Below are 16,758 nucleotides of genomic sequence, written 5' to 3'. Positions count from 1 at the left end.
ATAGAAAGTTTCCCCTATAAGATCTGGTGCAGACAATGTTGCCAACTCTCACCACTTCTTTTCTGAATAATAGTGAAAGTCCAACACAGAGCAGTTAGACAAGAAAAATAAATCATAAACATCCAAATATGAAAAAGAAGAAAATACATTGTGTGTTTTTTTAATGATGTATCATATATAAATATGTAACACCAAGAGACTCAATTTAGAAAAGAGTACTAATAAATTCACTAATGTTGCTGAACACAAAATCAACATACAAAATATGGTATGTTTCTATAACAAACAATAAACTATCAAAAATTAGAAAAACAATCCCATTCACAATGCAAAAAATAAAAAATGAAATACTGAGGAAGATAATTATCAAAAGAAGTTTGGTTTTATTTCAATATACTTAAATTTGCTAAGACACATTTTTGTTACCTATGTATGATAGTTTTATGCTGGGACGTGTTTTGTATGTGCTTAGGAAGAATGTATATTAAGGGGCTGTTGGATGACATGTTCTATATGATGTCTGTTAGGTCTGTTTGGTCTAAACTATAATTCAAGTCTAATGATTCCTTGCTGTCCAAAGGATCAATCCAATTTTGAAAATGGGGAAAAAAAACTGTTTCCTGATTCAAGGACTGAAGTTTTAACTATGCTAGTGTAATTCTGGTATTTATTCTCTCTTCTGTGACCTGCTAATTTCATACTTTAAAAGAAGCCCATAAAATAGGATGAATCCTGCATAGTATCGTTGATGAAATAGAAGTATATTTAGATAATGTCATGAAGACCAAGAACTTCTTTCCTGAGAGTATCATAAAACTGGGTAGTTGTTTCCAAGGATAGCTCCTTTAGATATGAGTGGCTCTTGGAGAGGAAATATGTGCTATTTTAGGAAAAGTATGTTATGCTTATATCAGTTCTGTTCAGTTTTTCAAAAATATCTAGGACATAGTCCAAGAAAACATACAATTGGATAATTTGGCTAATAACAACATATCTGATCAGATGGTCTGTTCAGATTGGGGATGATGTTTGGCCTATTGGTTTAATCTAGGATCTATGGCTCTTGGCAATAGATTCAATTCTGTTTTACCAGCAGCTCTACTGATGATGTTTGCAAAGTCAGATTTCAGAGGACAATTTGATGCCTGACATTATGTATTCTGTTATTTGTCTTCGTGTATGTTTTGTTTCTCTGACTACAACGTAAGTTCAAGTGTTATTTTGGATAATTTAACATGTTCAGTAAGTAAATGACCCAGTGATTAATTTTCTCTGATGAGTGAGATCTTCATATTGGAGAGACCTCTATTAACATTTTAAATAGTCCCTAACCTTTTATTTTATATACAATGGCTTTTTTAGAAATTGTGCTTGTAAGATAAATTCTAGCCAAAATAATCAGGCAAAGAAAGGCAACAAAGGGCCAGGTAATTTATTTAAATATCCCCTTGTGAGGTTCTGTGGCCTTCTTGCCAGAGGCCAGAGAAGTCATGCCTGGTTAGGGAGGTGAGGCAATTATAAGGGATTAGGAGGGGAAGGAGTGGGCAAACTATCTTAGGGGGGTGTAGAGAGGTATGGTTGGCTAAAGGTGACATAATAGTCAACTAGAAACTTTTTTCCTTCCAAGAGGTAGGAGGCTGACATCCGGGTCTTAGTTGACACATCAGGATGGAATTCAGGGAGAGCTGTCCCCTTTCCATATACAGCATGGACTTTGGGGTCTGGTCTGTTCTCCCCCTATGGCATCTCTCTGTTCTGTTTGCATGTCCTTGTTTTTCCTTTTTCCAGCCTAACATTCCAGCCTTTTGGTCATAATGGGTGATGACTCAATCTGGCCGCTTCAGGCTGACAAGGGGCGTCGTGGGGGTTTGAGGCTGGTATTAGGCCAAAGGAGGGGGATCAGTGGGAAGAGGTGCGTAACAGTGAAGTAACATCTGGTTGGTGGCGACTCGGTTCATCTGGTTTAGCTGCTGTTGGAGGAACCTGAGGACACAAGGGGCAACTTAGAGTAAACCACAAACTGTTATTAAGGGGCCCAGTAGGGGCATTAGCCAGGCTATTATGGGGGACTGGAATTCTGGATTGAGTTTACATCTCAATGACTAGTTTTAGGATTTAGTATAGATAAGACTTCATTATTGAAACAATGCTTTTCTCTAAAATCACCCTTATTTTTATTAGAAATAGTTAGATTAAGAAAATTATTAACAGTTGGCTTGATTATTTGCTTAAGTGCAGCAAGAAGAGCAATTGGTTACATGGGCTCTTTTAAATATGCTTTACTGAAACTTTTTTTTAGGAATTTCAGATTGAAATTTTAAGGGCTTCTTGAGGCTAGAAAGCCAAGCCAGACTTGCCATCAGGTTGTGCCTGCAGTACCTATAGATTTAGGTGAATTCCTCTCTTCTTGAGGTTCCTGCACCTGCCAGGAAGTGACCTTCTTTACTCACCTGGTAAGCCTGCTGGAAACTCTGTAAGCAAGGTATCAGGCCAGTTTTTTAAAGGGGCTTTGTTGGCTCCATAAAGTCAATCTTAGTTCCTTAAAGCTGTCTGTTCATATCTGAGTTTACACACATGTCTCTCAGGTATGATGTTCCAGTCAAAGCCTTGGTAGTATAACCAGTGTTTTTAATTGGTCCTCTTACAAGGAAAGCAGATTCTTATTGAACGTGTGCAAATAAATATACTGCCATGAAACATAAAAATAGTTACTGAGAGTTTTTAAATTCTGGAGGGATCAGGTAGAGAGAAAAATAAAGTTTCAATTCTGCTTATAAAGGCAGTCATTTACTAAACTGTTGCCAGCTTAAGAGAAAAAGCTTAAAACACTTTATCAACTGCATTTGAAACAAAAAGCCACAAAATTATCTTCTTTAGCTTACTTAATCTTATGTAACCAATACCTGTTCTGCTGAAATCTAGTTCTTTACTAGCTTAAGAGTAATAAAACTGACTAAATAATAAAAGACTTACAAATAACAATGGTTAAAGATCTGATGAGAGCTTACTGTAAGACAGTTGACATAAGGAAATTCTGATATTTCTGTAATACAAAACATTCAGTAACAAAGTTTAGCATTATTCTTTTTGACAGTGCTTCTTAGATAATTAAGCAGGTAATTATATATCAGATAAATAAGCTAAATTAGCCAAATACTTTCTCCAATGAGAAAAAAATTTCTCTGACATGTTCCAGGGGCCCTTTGGAAAATATCAGAGTTAACTAGAGGCAAAAGCACTTTTTTGAATTTGATTTTGGGAAGTTGTTAAAAGTTTTAAGGCACTTGCTTAAATAGGATTATAGGTTGCTATGAAGCAATACTTATCCAATTAACTAGAATGACAACAAACTACTTCAAAGGCAAATAAAGTTTGCACAGTTGATATCAAAATTTAGCTCTTAGTCCCTTTAACATTAAGATCTTACTTTCTTAAGACTCTGACAACTCACTGAGACTTTAAGCATAAGAAACTGCTTTGATAAAACAATTAGAAGAACTTCCTGCAATCTTTCAATATTAAGAGCCGACTAGCAGTTAAGAAAACTGTCTTTTTAACTGAAAACAAAATTCTAATTTTGCTGTGTACTTGATACTGAGACTTATTTGCTTTAATTTTATACAGCATGACCATATTAAATTCTTCTACAAACTTTTTACAACTTTCTTTTACCAAAGACATATTTTTTAGCATCCAGTAATGTTTTCCTTACTACTTTAAGTAGTTTTGATCAGAGCTGAAAACTATTACTTTAACCTTCAGTGACCACTGAAAAATAGGCTACTGTAAACTGTTACACTAGCATTCTTCAGGTTGATACATTTATGAACGTATATTATCATTTTTGGAAATGTGCTTTATAGCACAATTTCTTATTAGGCACAAAATATGTCTATATAACTTAGCAAACTTTAAGAATTTTGGTTACTACAAAAATTCTCAGGCTGTTTGCTTATATATACACTGTTATACATTAATACAGTATTATTATTAAAATTAATTTGCTAGGCTTGTTTACTTATTTTTAGCAACTATGCTAGATTACTTACAAAACTTTTACTGAATGTTAGACAAAGCCAAGCTTTTAAGCATTTTATTCTTAAAAGATTTAGCAGATAACATTAACTTAAATGACCTTAGGTAAACTTAGGCAGCTGATAACAACAAGGACATGCCGCGTCAGCTAAACTCAAATTAGTATTAATGTTTAACATTTTATACTAGATTCTCTGGATGTTCTAGAATGCTCAATCTTCACAAGAGCTTTTTTTTAAATAAAATATTTTTCATTTATACACTTAGACACACAAACGTACAAACTGAGATACAACGACTACAGTCAGCAACACTTTTTTCATAAAAACATATGCACAGATAGACAAGCCAATACAAAGACTTAATTTACTGATATCTAATTGCCGTCTCTCTTCTCAGCTTCTTGTCTATGGCTTCTGCAACTAGAGGGCAGGAGGGGGGTGTTCTGGTGGGGGAAGAGGGCAGTGAAGGTGGAAGGAGAGGGGGAGGGGGTGGTGCAGCCACCAGAAGAGGAAAGCAGGACAACGGCATGGTTGAGAATGCAGGACTTTAAGATGGAGGCGACACGTGGGAAGACAAAGGACTTAGAGATGGTGGTGGAGAGAGGGGGAGGGGATTGCGAGCTGAGGGAGGTGGGCGACTGAGGTTTTCTGGCGGATCTGAAAAGGATGGACTGAGCAGAGTAAGAGGCTGACAATCTTTAACTGGAGATTGGGCTAGGAGAACCTGAGTTATAGAACACTTAACATAAAGGTTTTGATGGGAGTGCAAAGTCCGAAAAGCCTGCACATATGGGATTTCATTCTACTTTCCACTCTGGTGGCAATGATTAGTTATGTCAGTGAGGAGTCTAAAATCAAAAGTTCCCTCAGGGGGCCAGCAAGATTGGTTGTCCAAGGGATACTGAGGCCCGGCCTCAGAGCAAAGGAAGACTAACTTCCATTTGTGAATTTCCCAGGATAAACAGAGTACCCAGATTAGAAATGAGACACCGCAGCGGGGTCTGAGCCTCTGCTTTCATGGGCTGGTTTCCCATGTCTGCGTTCACTTCCCAAAAAACTCCCTCTGAGAGGAGTGCGCCCAGCGTCCCAAGCGCACCAAGTCAGGGGAGATGGCCTGGGAGCCTGGGTGAGGGACATCTCCCCCACAGCAAGGCCAGGGGCAAGTATCCTGAATACTCACAACGGATGGGCTGAATGCCTTGACCTGGACGTAGCTATGATTTCGGACAGACCAGGTGAAATGGAGTTAGGAAGAGAAGCGGACTGGGGGAAACTGAGGGACTCACCAGAAAATAGTCCACACAGCAGAGAGCAGGCTGAAGTCCCCGGTCGGGGAAGAGGGGTCGGGGCTGGGGATGGCCAGTCGGGGCCTCACGCTCACACTCCTCCTGGGTTTCGGCACCATATGTACGATATATTCTAGCCAAAATAAGCAGGCAAAGAGAGGCAACAAAGGGCCAGGTAATTTATTTAAATACCCCAGGGTGAGGTTCTGTAGCCTTATTGTCAGAGGCCAGAGAAGTCATGCCCAGTTAGGGAGGTGGGGCGATTATAAGGGATTAGGAGGGGGAGGAGTGGTCAAACTATCTTAGGGGGGTGTAGAGAGGTATGGTTGGCTAAAGGTGACATAATAGTCAGCTAGAAACTTTTTTCCTTCCAAGAGGGAGGAGGCTGACATCCGGGTCTTAGTTGGCACATCAGGATGGAATTCAGGGAGAGCTGTCCCCTTTCCATATACAGTATGGACTTTGGGGTCTGCTCTGTTCTCCCCCTATGGCATCTCTCTGTTCTGTTTGCATGTCCTTGTTTTTCCTTTCTCCAGCCTAACAGTGCTGTTTTCTCTTAGGTGCATCTTATTCTTTCTTGAGAATTTATTTTAATTTAGTTAATCTAATTTCCTTTACCTGCATTTTCAATTTTCCTGCTTAATATGGATTATATTTCTGACGATGAGTGGAATTTGGTATTTTGTGTATTCAAAAATATGGTATTTGTATTTATAAATATTATATTTAGCTGCTATTAGTTACCCCAAATAAGAAAACTGACTACAAGTTCCAATAAAGTTTGGAGCTTAGCCACTTGTAAATTTCACCATTGTGTACATGGTACAGGGCAGATAAATAGGTGAGAAACCCTTTTAATTACATAAAAACTGGGGAAAATTCTTGGGAACCAGAAATTACTCTAGGATTCCAAGAATTTCATACACAGATTGTTTACCTTTAATGGAATATTCATGTAATTGCAGATTAGGGATATGCCATAATGTATAAGGGCTAGAAACAATGTCCAATGCTAGAGGAATTGAAATTATATGCAATAATTCATCAACATAGACAGACAAATAAAAACCTCTCTTTGCTCTGGCATCAAATACAATTAAATAATAACAATTAAGCCAAAAAACAATGTATATACTATATTTGATCTTTGTGTAGAAGGTATTGTAAATTCATTTTTATTTTATATGATTGTACCCCTGACCTCCCCAAGATAAAATTGGGAAGAATATCAGGTAAAAACTGGACCTGTATAAAAGAAAACACTTTGAAGTTTTTATCCATGTAAACAAATAAGAACAGGATAGAAAAGTGTAGGTAAAATGTCAATATTTCCAGAATCTCTCACTTGGCCTTATTGTATCTCCATATTAATAGGTGTTTCCAGAGGGTGGAGAGAAGTAGGCATCTCCATATGAAAAGGTGATTACTTGGTGGAGTGAGGACATATCTGCACCAGAGAGGTTGGATAGGGCCTCTTTTTGCAGCTGGGTCATGAGAGATGTGGGCAAGCAGAAGTGGATGACTGCTTGCCCATAAATGGCAATAAATGGTTTCTCCCCCTTTATTTCTCCCTTTGACTGATGTTCGGTTTTACAGATAATTTGCCCTGTGTTGGGAACAGGTTTCCTCCAGAGTTAAAGTAAAATAAAGCATTGTGATTTCTGAATATTTATCATTCATATAGCTTTGATTTTTTTAAACAAATGACAACTTAGAAAGGAAATAAAATAAGATGAATTAAATCCCATGATCTTATAACTATGGATTATGTGAAAATACAGTTGAGCATAGTCTGACTGGCATGATGATTCCAAGCGTACATGTGGTTCTGCAGGAGTGAGTAGGGGCAGAAGCCCTTTCCATTTGCTTTTTCTTCGGGCTCAGTGGTTAAAGAAGCAAAGAGAGGTACAGTATGGAGGCAGAGGTGATAAACTTTTTTCTACCTGTTTATCTTTGGCAAGATGAGTGAGGAAATAAGGAAAGAAATAAGAAAGCCATATAGGACTTCCAGTTCAGGGTGAATGGTTTAGTTTATATTGTTAAAGCAGGACAAAGATATTTATCCATCTTATAAGGAAGTAAATGTGTTCACATGCAGGTTATGTTGGATGACATCCTTAAAGGCAAGTGTCAGACCCTTGAAGAGAACACTGCTGTGTTCAAATAAAGACATATCTAGTGCAGATTCTGCTAGTGTCTAAGGAGATGAAAATATGTTAGTGCATATGAAAATAACTTGGCAACAAAAGTACAAATTTGTGATGATTAGCTATGAATAGTTATGATACAGGGGATAACAGGGAAAATGCTAACGTGCCAGGTTTCTGATAAAAATAATGAGGGACCTCTACACAATGTAGTTGTTTTATTTTTTCCTTGAGGATAGTGCCGTAAATCTGACTTCAGTGCTCTACGTTTAATGATAATCTATAATTCAACCCTCTATTAACAAGGAAATATGAAGCAGACATATTTTATGTGCAGTTCAGTACACCTCCATTTCAAGAGAGCACATGAGTATAAACTTAATATTCAAAGTATAAAGGGTTTTTATAAACATTTTTTAGCAAATTTAAGCCACAGGAAAAGATACAGCCAAATAAATAATATGTTTACAATTTTCTAAGTCAGGAAGTGGCTTACTTATACAGATTACCTTATGTACATTGTCATTCCCATTCATAAAATGATGTCTATAAATACACTGACAAAATTTAGAAAACAACTTACAAGTATGTGTTATTCCCTATATAAAATATTCTTCATGTTCTGTCTAATTTCATCAACTACCCTTCTACTGTTATAATCAAAATAAAATTAAATACTATTTGAATTAAATTTTTATTTTTTGTTGGGATTTCTTATATTGACTCGTGTTTGCATTTTGTTTTATGCTGTTACCATGCTTTATGAAGACCATCACCAAAACAGATTCTGAAATTCCATAATAGTCTGATTTAATGCATCCTTCTATAAAGTCATACTTACTTTACTGCCAAGTTCTCTTATTTCCAGCGAAACCACCATTATTGCAGCTTTTGAAAGTAAGACCAGACTTCACAAAAATATAAGAATGATATAAAAATGAATACATGAATCAAGCAGGCTTCTTTAGTATGTCTTTAAATTGTACTTGGTGTAGACAGCATACTCTCTCCTTTGTGAATATTTCAAAATCATGCACTGTTTCTGACTTGCCCTAGAAAAAAACTCATTTAAAATTTTGGGATAAGTGGAGTAATAAAAGGAGGAAGACTTATATGTACATTCTGCCAAGGAATTGGCCTTCAATGATACCACCAGTACTGAGATAAGTCTCTCCTTAGTTGTGAATGGTTAAGAGCATGGAACATAAAATATTCTGCTTTGGCACACTGAATATTTTGAGATGAAGGCACTTGAGAAAAAGTGGATGCAGTCAGGACTCCCTGACCTGCCCAGGTCTGTCCCACAGCAGATCATAACCCTTGTTATTGGAAAGTGCTCTCCCTGCGAATCTTATCATTGTAAACTGGGAGTTGATGCCAAAATGGGCCAGTACAACTTATCTTATCTTTTTATTTAATTTTCTCTTTATATTTTCCTATTTCTTAGGTACTTTCCTATAATTTCCCACCCTGATCTCAAGCTCCTTTACTTATTACACACCCACAGCTTATTATTCTTTGTTAAAAGTATATACGATTATGGTTACAACAGCTTCTTCATGTTCATTTTCCTTTTGAAGGCACCTATGGGCACATACAAAATAAAATAAAATGTGCGTGGTTTTCTCCTGTTAATCTGTTTTATGTTAGTTCAATACATATTTGAGCCATACAACCTAAGACAGTAGAAGCAATTTGGCCTCCCCTACACAAGGATGGCACACAGAAATTCCTGTGTGAGAATACAAAATTTTTCCCTGTTATTGTGAGAGTTTGCATATGGCTTTTGATATTCTGATGAAAAGGAAGGGTTGGAAAAAAAGGGTAAGGTGCAGTATGTTTTCCATTCAGATGTACAGGTATGTTTTATGATAATTTCCATGATGTGTACTATTAAAAAAAACTACTTGGACATTTGAGAGAAAATTTAGATTTAATTTATCCTAGAAAATGATGTGATGAAGTTAAACTAAGAAAAATTTCAAGTATTGGCATGTGCAAGAAACTCCTGATTTCATTGTATCCTTTTGCAATTACAGTAGGCAATTTAAAACTTTGGTTGTCTAAAATGGTGCTTTCAGTGATTTAATCTGCCTACTAGGCAACTGGGGATCTTGTTGCCATGCTTAATATCCTTCAAGATGTCTGGGTTTCTATATGCATTTCTAACAAGTTCTACATTACTCTGATGCTTCTAGAACACTGCTTATGCTTTGAATATCAAGATTTCAGGAGGCAATTGAGTGTAGAACATTCATCCTAAAAAGCTTGGATAGGAGTTTTTTCTTCCAGCACCCTTGTCATATGTTTTGTTACACACTGTGCTGAAAACCTGAAAATTATAAGTTGTTAATTAACATAGAAAGTGAACATAGCAATGGAAAAACCATTTTCTGCTTCTTTTCTTTCATTTTTCTTCTCTACTGGTAAATTGAAATGAGTGCTTGAACATTTTTGTACTGTTCGTTCTAAGCTTTTCCTTTTGGTCTCCCTCCAACATTAACCTTAACTTCTGGTTTTTAAAATCTATATATGTTAAAAATCAGTTATATTATCCAGAAAATAATCCTAATTATCTAATACTTTCCTACTATTTAGTAAGAAAATTTCCATTTATGTTAATATTCACTATTAAACACATCCATGTATAGAACACATGGCTGATCATATACATTTAATACTTTTATTGAATAAACTTTGAAAAACAAAATGTTTATTTAATCAATTATATAAAACTGTTTTATATATGTTAAGAGTCAACTACCATTTCCATGACTCTGCTCCATTTAGCTGAAATAATTTTTGTTCCATGATTACTGATAAGGTTAAAATATTAAAACATTCAATGGAAATACTGTATGAGAATAAGCCAGTCTATTTCTGACTGGGGACGGCTTGTGGGCAGTGAGATTTGGTGAAACAAGATATTTATAGAATATCTACTTTAAAATAATTCAAACCAAAATGTAAAGTGCAGAGAGATGTCCATATCAGGTGTTATCAATCTCATAATTTTCAATATTTACTGTTTCAAAATGTGGTATGAGAATCGACTCTAAATTGCTTCATAGAGTTGATCCCTCAAATTTTATGTATGTTTCTGACCAAGAGGAAACTCTTTTGTGCTACAACTTTGCTGAAAGCTTTCTTCACATCTTTGTCAGGGTGTATATAAGATTTACCAACAGTATGACCACACAGTAGAACATGGAGACCACATTACCAATGGTGAAGTTGTACTTGGCTGGAGGGCGGACATTGGCAAAGATGATGGTGCCATAGTAGATGGTGACGACAGTGAGGTGGGAGGTGCAGGTGGAGAAAGCTTTTTTCTGAGCCTCCAAGGAAGACAGTCTGATTATTGTTACCACCATGTGTTCATAGGATGACATGGTGAGAAGAAAAGAGCTGAGAATCACAACAGAGCTACACGTGTAGCCCAAGACCTCCACCAAGAATGTGTCTGAGCAAGAGAGTTTATAAATGGGATCTGAGTCACAAAAGAAATGGTTGATCTTCTGGGGGTCACAGAAGTTCAGATGAGAGATTAGTATGGTAGTCACAAGATGGGTGATGAAGCCCCCAGTCCAAAATCCAGCAGAGAAGTGCAGGCACACTGGGATCCTCATGAGCAGTGAGTATCTTAGAGGGTTGCAGATGGCCAGGTACCGGTCATAGGCCATCACTGCTAGGAGGATGCACTCGGTAGCTCCCATGGAGAAAAAGAAGTAGTACTGAGCTATACAGCCAGACACTGAGAAGGTGACACCCTGTGACAGGCAGGGGGCCAGCAGTTTAGATACTGTGACTGTGGTGTACCAGATCTCCAGGAAGGACAGATTTCTAAGAAAATGTACATGGGCGTCTGGAGTGTGGGCTTCATCACAACAGTGAATAAGATGAGGGTGTTTGCCATGAGGGACAGCAGATACACAGTCAGAAACTTCACAATGCGAGTTTCAGGTAGAGAATACCAGGAATCCCAATAAAAATGAACTCAGTCACTGTGGTCTGTTCTGTCACCTCCATAGATCATCTTCTCTGATCTGGAACCAACAAAGCCTGGATCATAGATGAGCAAGAATGGGATATTTTAATATTCATTTACTTCATGATGATAAAGGACCACCAAACATATTATAATTAATGGCTTCCAAAAACATAATTACTGTCTTTATAAACAGTTTGTATGAATTAGCTCATTTAATTTAAATGATACATCTCCAAAGTAAATAAACAAATAATCTACTCTGCAAATGAAGATATTAAGGGAGGGAGCAGTTTTCTCTCACTTTCATCACTTTAAGTGTTGGGGTAGAATTTGTATCCAGGTAGGGGAATATGAAGGGTCACAATCTGAGCTAATCCTTGCAGAAATGTGGCTACTAGAAGAACATGGCATTGTCCGTCTTGGAGGAATACACACCCTAAACATTAGATGATGAATATATCCACAGCAATGCTTGTCAGAGACCTGTAGATCCTGGAAAGAGGGCTTCAGAACAGAGCTCCTAAGCCATGCCAGTGTCCTCATTAAGACAGAGAACTGCTTTGGTTTTAACATTGTGACCCTCATTATATGCCATCATTTAGAACTTAGGGGGAAATTTATACATGAATAAACTGTATATCTAGAAAACAGAATAGTAGTCAACATGTACATGAAAAATATTTTGTTAAAAAGAAATACAAGGAATCCAGATTGTTAAAGAAGTAGTTAAATTGTCACTATTTGCAGATGACATGATATTGTACATATAAAACCCTAAAGACTCCACTCCAAAATTCTAGAAGTAATATAAAAATTCAGCAAAGTTGCAGGATACAAAATTAACACACAGAAATCTGTGGCTTGCCTATACACTAACAATGAACAAATAGAAAGAGAAATCAGGAAAACAATTCCATTCACAATAGCATCAAAAAGAATAAAATACCTAGGAATAAACCTAACCAAGGAAGTGAAAGACCTGTATCCTGAAAACTATAAGACAATCTTAAGAGAAATTAAAGAGGTCACAAACAAATGGAAACTCATACCATGCTCCTGGCTAGGAAAAATTAATATTGTCAAAATGGCCATCCTGCCCAAAACAATATACAAATTCGATGCAATCCCTGTCAAATTACCAACATCTTTATTCAATGAACTGGTACAAATAGTTCAAAAATTCATATGGAAACACCAAAGACCCTGAATAGCGAAAGCAATCCTGAGAAGGAAGAATAAAGTGGGGGGGATTTCACTCCCCAAGTTCAAGCTCTACTACAAAGCCACAATAGTCAAGACAATTTGGTACTGGCACAAGAACAGAGCCATAGTCCAATGGAACAGAATAGAGACTCCAAACATTAACCCAAACATATATGGTAAACTAATATTCAATAAAGGAACCATGGACATACAATGGGGAAATGACAGTCTCTTCAACAGGTGGTGCTGGCAAAACTGGATAGCTACATGTAAGAGAATGAAACTGGATCACTGTCTAACCCCATACACAAAAGTAAACTCCAAATGGATCAAAGACCTGAATGAAAGTCATGAAACCATAAAACTCTCAGAAAAAAACATAGGCAAAAATCTCTTAGACATAAATATGGGTGACCTCTTCTTGAACATATCTCCCCGGGCAAGGGAAACAAAAGCAAAAATGAACAAGTGAGACTATACCAAGCTGTAAAGCTACTGTATAGCAAAGTACACCATGAATAGAACAAAAAGGTATCCTACAGTATGGGAGAATATATTCATAAATGACAGATCCGATAAAGGGTTGACATCCAAAATATATAAAGAGCTCACACACCTCAACAAACAAAAAGCAAATAATCCAATTAAAAAATGGGCCAAGTAGCTGAATAGACAGTTCTCTAAAGAAGAAATTCAGATGGCCAACAGACACATGAAAAGATGCTCCACATCGCTTGTTATCAGAGAAATGCAAATTAAAACCACAATGAGATATCATCTCACACCAGTAAGGATGGCTACCATCCAAAAGACAAACAACAACAAATGTTGGCGAGGTTGTGGAGAAAGGGGAACCCTCCTACACTGCTGGTGGGAATGTAAATTAGTTCAACCATTGTGGAAAGCAGTATGGAGGATCCTCAAAATGCTCAAAACAGACTTACCATTTGATCCAGGAATTCCACTCCTAGGAATATACCCTAAGAACGCAGCACTCCAGTTTGAAAAAGACAGATGCACCCCTATGTTCATCGCAGCACTATTTACAATAGCCAAGATATGGAAGCAACTTAAATGTCCATTTGTAGATGAATAGATAAAGAAGATGTGGTACATATACACAATGGAATATTACTCAGGTATAAGAAAAAAACATATCCTACCATTCGCACAACATGGATGGAGCTAGAGGGTATTATGCTCAGTGAAATAAGCCAGGTGGAGAAAGACAAGTACCGAATGATTTCACTCATATGTGGAGTATAAAAAAAAGGAAAACTGAAGGAACAAAACAGAAGCAGAATCACAGAACCCAAGAATAGACTAACAATTACCAAAGGGAAAAGGACAGGGTAGGATGGGTGGGAAGGGAGGGATAAGGGCGGGGGAAAAGAAAGGGGTCATTACATTTAGCATGTATAGTGTGGGGTGGCATGGGGAGGGCTGTGCAACACAGAGAAGACAAGTAGGGATTTTACAGCTTCGTACTATGCTGATGGATAGTGACTGTGAAGGGGTATGTGGGGGGGACTTTTTGAAGGGGGGACCCTAGTAAACATAATGTCTTTCATGTAATTGTAGTTTAATGATACCAAAATCAATATATATATATACACACACATATATGTATATATTATGTGCATAAAAAAAAGAAAAATATTTTGTTAAAAGTTTACTATTCTTAGATACTTGTTTTTTAAGTCAGTGTATCCAACAGTTTTTCTACATTGGTTAGAAACAATAAACCATAAAGTTTTCTGTTTTTAAATTGGGAACTACTTAATATACAATACTATATTTGTTTCTCATGTACAACATAGTGACAAATGTACATTACCAAATGCTCACCATGCTAAATATAGTTATACCCTGCTACCACACCAAAATATTTCAGTATTACTAGTTATATAGTCTATGCTGTGCTTCCATTCCTATGACTACTTTATTTTATAATTTGAAGTTTGTGTGGAAGAGGATGAAGGGGTGGGTGATAAAGGTGAAGGGGATAAAGAGGTACAAACTCTAAGCAAATAATTTTAAATTCAAAAGTCCATTAAACCTTTAGTGGACATAGAGTTTCTTTCCACAGCATAAGAGCACTTTATATGAGACATAGAGTCATACCAAATATAAGAATACAATATGCTCATTATAATTATGTTGCATTTTTATAAAAATAAAAAATAGATAAGTATCATTTTTGTAAAAACAATTTTTCCAATGGATACATGTGCTTTAGGGCCAAAACATCCAGATGATAGCTGTAAAGTATAGTGGTAACGTATTAGTAGCAATAATAAAAGCTTTATATATATATATATATATGTATTACTTTCATATATAAAATATTTCATATGTAATATACTAATGTTAGGGGGCTTGAGTTTGCTCTCCTAGGTTCCTGTTTCCACTGCACCAGAGAACTGAGGGGCAGAGACACAGCAGTGAAGCAGAGCAGCAGTTTTACTTGCATACAGTCCAAAGGAGAAGCAGACGAGAGGCAAGGTAGATGAAGGCAGACTTATCATAGGGATTTTTATATATAATAATTTTTATTACAGGGATTAACTCTGTCTTTTCTGGCTCTCTAGTTTTATCTTGTTAACTCTTTGAGTCCCTTTCAGTGGGCTTTACTGGCGTATTCTCTCCCCAACAGTTCATATCTATTTCTTCCATGTAACAATAATATATATTTTTTACCATTTTAAAAAATTTCTATAATAAAGATACAGACTTACTATCTCTTATAATACAATGAAAACCTGTCTGAAAAATATGTGAAGACTATTGGATTCATATTCCCATATTTCTGGATTAAACTTTTATGGAGATTTTGAATCTCAAAACTATTGAAAAATGTGTACAGATTTTATGCAATAACATTAATGGTCTCCGGGGTGCCCTGTTGACACCATAGAAGTTTTAAAGATATACATCATAAAAATTTTAGTTAGACCTGGTTAAAATTTAAGTTATACTATTATGGCAAAGGGATATTTTATTTGTCTCAGCAACCCAATCTGTAGGTCTTAATACTATAAAAATCCTAACTTTTTTGCGAAACTAAAATTTTGTTTCTTGCAGGCTATACCACTATTCAAAATCTTTGCAAAGTATTATGACTAGCAACCAACCTAGAATTTTTAATTTAAGAAAATTGCAAGGAAAGAACTTAGGCTTATTTTAAAAAACCCTTTCCCTAATTTTGTTTCTGGTTCCAAAATTATTAGCATTTATATTATTCATTTACTATCAAGATTCCAAAGTATTTCTTACTGCTATTAGGAAAAGGATATTATGTAACACTTTTTCTCCTACCTTTAATCACATATCAACTATTTGGAAATTATATATGTAGAGGTTTAGAACAGAATCCAGGGGACATCATCGCAAAGAGAAATTTATTTTCTTTTGTTAAAGATGTGATGGTTATCTATCTCTGCCTATAGCAAAAAATAGGGTTATACACTCTCTATCTATATAAAACCTTAGGAGGAAACTGGATGATGGGGACATTTAATTCAAAAAAATAAACACTTTTATAAAAATTAAATAACTTACTTATAAAAAATATCTTATATATAATTTTTATTTATTTGGTTTTTTAATTTTTAAACTATAGTCACTCATTCTACATGCTAAATGAATGCCTGAGAAAGTATATTGCCTCAGATTACACATTATAAAAGTTATAAAAGAATTGCCGTAGAACTCTATTACTCTGGACAAATGAGGAATAACACAGATTAACCCCCACAGATATACTCACAGCATATATTCTGTTTGAAAATATTTTTCAGGACTGCGATGTTATTAGTTGAATTTCTTTTAAATCCTCCCTTTCAACAAGGCTGTACATTAGAGTACACCACATTCAATTGGATCTTAATGGAATTAGCCATGGAAGCTCCTCCCTGCTGTGCCTTTGGCTGTGGGTCACCATCTATGCTATAAATAAACACCAAATTTCTTTATTTTCTTTCTTCTTCTCCTCTGCCGTCAGGCTGCAAAGAAAGGCATTGCCTCAGAGCCCATTGTGAGAAGAATTAGAATTTCATCAATCTTGAGTTTCATTAATCTTCTCTCTCTTTTGG

General features: G+C 36.1%; 1 pseudogene; it reads right to left on the bottom strand.

The window, feature by feature from the left end:
- Positions 1 to 10,551: 10,551 nt before the first annotated feature.
- On the bottom strand, positions 10,552 to 11,499 carry LOC130680147 (olfactory receptor 6P1-like; annotated as a pseudogene).
- Between the last annotated feature and the right edge of the window lie 5,259 nt (positions 11,500 to 16,758).

This window comes from Manis pentadactyla, chromosome 13 (genome assembly GCF_030020395.1).
Source record: "Manis pentadactyla isolate mManPen7 chromosome 13, mManPen7.hap1, whole genome shotgun sequence".
NCBI lineage: Eukaryota > Metazoa > Chordata > Mammalia > Pholidota > Manidae > Manis > Manis pentadactyla.
The sequence above is the reverse complement of the archived record's forward strand: the minus strand, read 5'-3'. Positions and strand labels throughout refer to the sequence as shown.